We start from the raw sequence: 6986 nt of genomic DNA, 5'->3' as shown, positions 1-6986 counted from the left end.
CCAAATATTGGAATATGACTCCCAATATTACCAGTTAGGTTGTGCTTGGGCCAGTCTGATCCTCGCTGCTAGGCCGAAGGCAGCATCTGTGGTGTATCACCCCAGAGACACCTATAGCTTGCTGGTGGTTGCAGCTGGGCCCTAAGCAAGTCCAGGCTTGTGAGGAACTCTGTTTACCTCAGGAAGAAGACTTCAGGCAAAGGTGAAGAGAAAAAAGGAGAGGATTCTGCTGGAGGGTTTAATATCCAGAGGTTTGTTCCATGGTGACACAGGTCTGAATCTTGGGAAGAGCTCCAGCAGAATACCTGACCGCATGGCTGGACTCACCTTTTAATTTCAAGAGGAGGGGAGGGGAGGGGACAGGTGAGCCACCAACCAGGTGGGAGGGGCGGGGTCTCAAGGGATGAGGGACACCTAGACAGGCCAATGACCTCTGGGCCTGAGGGGCATCCTTTGAACTTCAACAACCACACGACGCCTTGTTGGAATGTTAAGCCTGATTGACAGGACTCACTCAGCAAGGGGGTGAGGGGGGAAGGGAGATGGGTATTGGCACACCTGGGAAGGGACCCGGGACCCGGAAGTCTAAAACAGGACATTACAACACACTACAGCATGGTATACCAGGGGTTTATAGAGATTTTGACTTGTATGGTACTTACATAGGGCTCTATTTTCGGTAATAATCCCCCACTGGTTACACATTCTTCAGGACATGATGTCACCTGTTAACATTATCTTATCACTAAGTCTCACGATATTTTTCTTGGCCACTTCTTGCCCTGAGAACCTTTATCTGTGTCTGTCTTTCCCATGGTTTCTGCTTGATCAGTCCTCAGATAACAGGCCCCTTTATCAGTTCCACTGTACTCTCTGTTTTATTCCCCATACCTCCCCCTATCTGTTCAAACAAAAATACACTCTTACGTGACTTGTCTATTAATTTTTTCACACACTGTAAAATACAAAGAATAAGCGTAACAATGCCTAATACAATGCCTAATACATATAAGGCTATTTTAACGAAATTTCTTATCCATCCACCAAGTTTCCAGTTCCCCAGAAGTTTTCCTAGCCCTGTTAACGCTGATACCACTGGGTAACCTTAACCATTTTCCCAAGGGCATAAGTCTGTTAGAGGTTAAACAGGTGCTGATGTGGTGTTGAGGTCCTGTTCACAAGGGTTCTCTGCCAGTATTGGTGTTCAAGGTGAATCTTCAGGGCATGCACTCAAAGATTCTCAAAACGGCGTCACATTCTTTGACGGAATTCACTTGGGACCATTCTCTATGGAGACACAAGCAAAACCTCTACCCCAGGTTGTGGATACTGGCAGCCTGGTAAGAGAGAGAAAGCCAGATAAACTTTCCCAGGAATTGTTCTGGGGAGTTTTGAGAAGTCTAAGAGAAAGAATTAAAACAATGTTGCAGCTGGTGTTTTGAACAGTTGTTTTCTCATAAGAGGTTTACTAAAGTGTGTTTCCTTAAGTAGCCAATCATGTGAAGTGTGTTGATTAAATGACCAATCAGGTCCACCTGTTTCAGAGCAGTGTATAAAAAGGAACGGGTTTCTAATAAAATTATTATTAGTCTCCTGAAGAGAGTTAGACTTCATGTGTCACCTGACTCCTGTTCCTGACTCAATGGTGACACCATGTGAACTAAGGATCAGGCCCCCAATATCTTACCAGATTCTGGATCCTTCATTAAGGCAAAGATTTTTTCCCTTTTGTTGCAATTGTGAATTACAATTAAAATGTCGAACAATCGGTGGGTTGGGGTCCATCAAATAACAATTCAAAAATTTTAAAACATGAAGGGCTTTCTGCAGTCTCTTGTCAGGGGTGATATCTCTGGCCCTCCCTTTCTATTGTACCAAGAGACGTTCGAGGGAGCCATGAGCCCGTTCAGTGACAGATTGGCCTGTTGGGGAATGAGCAATGAGCAATACATGTTTTGCGCATAATTCCCTGTGGAAGTCATATTTTCTGGAAAAATCCCTTGGCCCAGGATTCTTCTCCTGGGAAGCTGAGAAGCCTCAGAGAAAAAGGAAAACGATATTATCTCGTTGCTTCTTCTGTGTTTTGTTGCTTTGGAATGTATTTGGAGATTGTTTATCCAACAGCTGATTGTTTCCTTGGTTTCATGTGAATTGTTTTGACTTAATGACCAATCACAGTCAAGCTGTGTCAGAACTCTGGAAGGAGTCATGTGTTTTTCATTAGTATCTTTTAGCCTTCTGTAAGTCTCCTTTCTGTATTCTTTAGTGTAGTTTAATATAGTGTTAGTATACCATTCTTTTATATAGTAAAATATAATAAAATAATAAATTAGCCTTCTAAGAACATGGAGTCAGATTCATCATTCCTTCCTTGGTCTGGGAACCCCACAAATACAAGAATTCCCCATAAGACAAAAAAGATAGCAGCTTGACAGGAAGTATGAGCTGGGCCATCGCCTGTCTTTACTTCAGATGGTATACCAAGCATTGCAAAAGCAGCAGCGTGTCTAGATACATCTTAAGCTGTTTTCCCTGAATGGGCAGATGCAAAAAGAGCACCAGAAAAGGTATCAAAAGAGGAATTAATGTATTTTAAATGCCCAAATGCAGAAAAATGCGTAATATCTGATGCCAGACTTGAAGGCTCTGAAACCCTCTGGGATTAATACTTCCTACAATAGAGAGAAAAGAATACTTTTGGTAATCAAGACAAACAGCAATAATTCTTGAAGTTTGGGCTTTACTAATGCCAAAGTGCCATATCAAAGTGACACCATTTTGGTGAAAAAATGGAATGGCTCAATTTAGCCTGTTCTATCTTATTAGGTAGAACAGATTCTGATACAGGCATTGTTAAAAGGTCAGCTTGCCTGTTCCCTTCAGCTAAAAATCTGGGAAGTTCTGTATGCAATCAAATATGCTTAACAAAATAAGGAAATGTTATGTTTTCTAAGGAAAAAATGAGGAGCTGCAACCAATAAAAAAGTTGTCAATTTTCAACCTCCTTCAAAACTGATGCTTCAGCTCTCATCACAATTCCTACAACTTCAGCTGAATCTGTAACCAGATTAAAGGAACAGAAAACTTTTGAAAAGCTCTGACAACAGCAGCAAGTTCAACAATTTGGGGGGACCCCTGAGCTGTGGATACATCTGCTCTCCAGGCACTAGAAGAGGTGTCTCTCCATACTACCACAGATTTCTGAGAGTGACCAGAACCATCTGTGTATACTGCTAAGCCTTGAAGTTGGTTTTCTCTGTCAATTGAAAAAAAATATAAAAGCTTAAAAAGGCTTTTGAAAGATGTCAAAACAGCTCATGTTTTGGAGGATGTATTGAGATTTGTCCACTGAATTCAGCAAGGGCTACCCTACAGGTAGGAAAATAGTGGAAAATTCCCCTCCTGCAAGAGAAATGAGTCTCTGTCAGGCCTGAACAACCAGTTGGGCCATCATTTCATGTTGGTTACTAATGGTATTAGTCATTTGGTGCGGTAAATAAATCCATTCAGTGATAAACAAAGAGTCTGGTGCCTTGGAGTCCCATTGAAACATCAAGGCATGAGGCTGTTTTGCTGGATGCAAGGTTATTTTTAAAAAAGGCAGATCAGGTACTGTTGGAGAATTTTGTTCAGACATGGCTTATAGAAAGGCCATGATCGCATACAGCTGGTTAAAAAGTAAAAGGCAGCTGTAAGCAGCAAGTTCTCAGGCTTTTTCCTTAAAAAGTAAATATCGTGTCCTTGGCTAAGTGATGAGAAAGGCATGGTGAAAAACATGGAGTCCTTGAAAGGGTGCTCAATAACAAGTCAACAGCAGGATGAGAAAAACAAGTATTAGCCTCAACAAGAAACCACAGGTATTGACAACAAAGGAGGGGCTGGTGTGTAATCTGTAACCAATGATGAGCTCAGGTTTTGCAATATGTATGAGCTTAATTAACACTACTATAAAAGTGTGTAAGCTGGATCAATAAATCGGAGATCGATGCTCATCAATCAGGATGTGATCGTCTCCCTTCACTTTCCTCAAGGTACCCAGCGTGCAGCTTGTTGGCTTACTATGGCATCAGTTGGGCATTGCAGTGCCTGCTGAACTTGAAATGTAAGTTGTCTAGGTGATAAAAGATCTGAATCTCCTTTTAACCATTCAAGCAAAGGACTTTTAGCTTTGTATTTGAAATCCCTAAAACGGAGTGCACCCAGTTGATTGTTCGCAAAAGTTTTTGTGCATCATGTAAGGTGCAAATATTTGAATTATCAGAGCTAGGGGAGAAATTGAATAGACTCCAACGCACTACCCCAAATACCTCCACAGATGATGTTTATGTACCTTTTTGGGAGCTATGCAAAGCCCTGCCTGATTTACAGCTTTGGTGACAAGGGCTAACTTGGGCTTTCTCCGTGACTTCCTGTTGTTCAGCTGCTACAAGAATATCATCCATAAAATGGAAGAAAAGAACATTGGGCATTTGTTGATGAACAGAATTGAGGACCTAGCAATACACCACTGGCAAATAGTACAGCTGTTTTTCATGCCCTTTGTTAAAACTATCCAGTGATATCGCTGTGAGGCCACCTGCATGTTTGTGGTTGGAAATGAAAAGGAAAATTTAGGAGCATCATCAGGATGCAAAGGAGTATCAAAAAACCAATCTTTTAAATTAGTAACAGTCTAGTGCCAATTTCAGGGATCATGGTAGGGGATGGGAGACCAGGCTGTAAGGCCTCCGTGCTCTCCACAGCTACATTTATCGAAAATCATGGAGTAAATGCCATTTGCCAGTTTGTTTTTTGATAACAAACATGGGAGAATTCAAAGGATGAGTGGAAGGGACAATATGCTCTTTCTGGAGGTGTTGTTGGAGCAACACTGTTAATACATGAAGTTTTTGCAATGGTAGGGGCCATTGATCCACCCAAACTGGTTTCTCTCTTTTCCAGGTTAGTTTTAAAGTGTCACGCTCCAATGGCCCCCATAAAAAATCTGATTGAATTCCAAAGCCCCACTGGGAGAGAACATCCCCCACCACAGTACCATTGGCATTGGTAATACAAACAGTATGACTGAGGCACACTGTCCCTCGGGGCCTTTGATCTGTATCAAGTGGTGGCTTTGACAGCTGCAGCTGCTTCCTCCAATGCCTGCAAATGCCTGGATCACTTCAGCAAGGGACCTCTGTGAGGGCCATTTGGCTTGAGAGATAACTGTAACTTCAACCCCTGTGTCTATGAGGCTGTCAGGTGTTATCTTTTGTCCTTTTGATGTCAGAGTGCACCAGCATGTGGGGCATTGTTCTAATATAGGTTTTACCCAGCATACTTGGGGTGTTGCAGTAGAGCCAAATTCCCTTTTTCGTGTTAAATCTGTGAAAAGTATGCTCATGGTTTGGGGAAATAAAAACAATTAAACTTTTCAATTTCCTTGGGGAACAGTGAAAGGCATTTGGAGTGTCCAGGCCATGATCATATTCTCATTATCAGGGTCAGAGTCTATAACCCCAGGGAGAACAAAAAGTCCCATCAAAGAGGTGGATGACCAATCTGTAAACAATGCATGCATACGCTGCCCAGGCAGTCTGAAAATTTCTGTGGGAAGCAAATGAACAGATGACTCAAGTAACGTTACTGTGATGGAGATGGCCAGGTCCAGTCCGGCGCTCCCTGCTGTGGATGTTTGTAAATTGGCAATGGTCAGGCAAAGGCTGCTTGTGGCGGCTGGGCTGGGACTTGCTGTGGTCTGCGCTGAGGCATCGGCTGGGGCATTTGTGTCTGTGTGCGGTGCCACCCTGTGCCTCAGCTTCTGTTTCCCAATATCAAAAGCTCTTAAAATCCATGACTTGGAACATTGTTCATTAGCATAATGCCTTCCATTACGGCACTGACGGCAAATACTGGGAGCTTTGGATCTGGCCTCTCCTTTCCAAAACATTACTTTTTTAAATGCCCAGATTTCCTAACCCTGAAGTACATTCAGGAGTCCCCTGGCATAGTCCTCAAAGCTGCAAAGGTGTCACTGTTGAGGCGGTCAAGACACAAAGCAGACATTACAAACAGTCTCAGATGGCAACTCCTTATTATCGAACATGGCTGAACTTTTATACGCTTTCTAATTGTTTCTACTTCTTCTACCCTAACTATTGGCCACAATAAATCAACGTAACATCATTGGTGAAAAGTTACAGTGACTTCAACTGACTTTCTAAAATTACTTCGTCCAGCTGCAAAGTTCTTTCTTCAGTTCCTCACTTCTCTTGGTCTCCTTAGTTACAGCCTTGGAGAGAGCTCCTTATCAGCTCCTTCTTGCTTCTCAGCTTTCTTCTCACTCCTTTAGCTAACAGGCCCATTGATAGATCCTCCCAAAATTCCTCCTTTTTGTTTCTGAACTGTAAATACAGCTGCTGTGGATTTTTGCAGGGCCCTTTGCAAAAATCCAAGCAGACAGGGGAAACACAAAGCAACAATCACAACCATCAACAAAATTAACATTCTCATTCTTAATACAATCGTTCCTGTCCTTCATCTATAAGTGCTTTTAAATTTCTTAACTACTTTATCCTATTAAGTTATATGTCTAATACTGTTGCCTTCTGATAGAAGGCTGGCGACCTGGTTTCAAGAAACAGCACGGCGGCCCATTTCCCCAGGGCCGCTCAGGCCTAAGAAACACGCTTACACCAATTTGGTGGACGGTCAAAGGCCTTTATTCTCTCTTCTCGTGGGGTTTTATAGTCTAAGGGGCTTCTACGTCAGGCGAGGGTCTGTCTTTACCATCTATGGTTAGTATGGGGTGGAAAGTTACTGGGCAAATGGAAAGTTACTGGCATCTGGTTCAGGGGGCTGCATTCCTATGTTAATTTTCTTATCTAAGGGAACAGGGGCCCTGTCTTCCCGTAACATCACGAGATCTTCCGAACGCCAGGCCCTATCTGCTACATCTCCCCCCCCTTTTTCACAAATGAATGAGGTAGTCATATACTGAAATGAGG

The sequence above is a fragment of the Zonotrichia albicollis genome, chromosome 31 (assembly GCF_047830755.1).
Source record: "Zonotrichia albicollis isolate bZonAlb1 chromosome 31, bZonAlb1.hap1, whole genome shotgun sequence".
Lineage (NCBI taxonomy): Eukaryota > Metazoa > Chordata > Aves > Passeriformes > Passerellidae > Zonotrichia > Zonotrichia albicollis.
Note: the sequence above shows the minus strand (reverse complement) of the source record.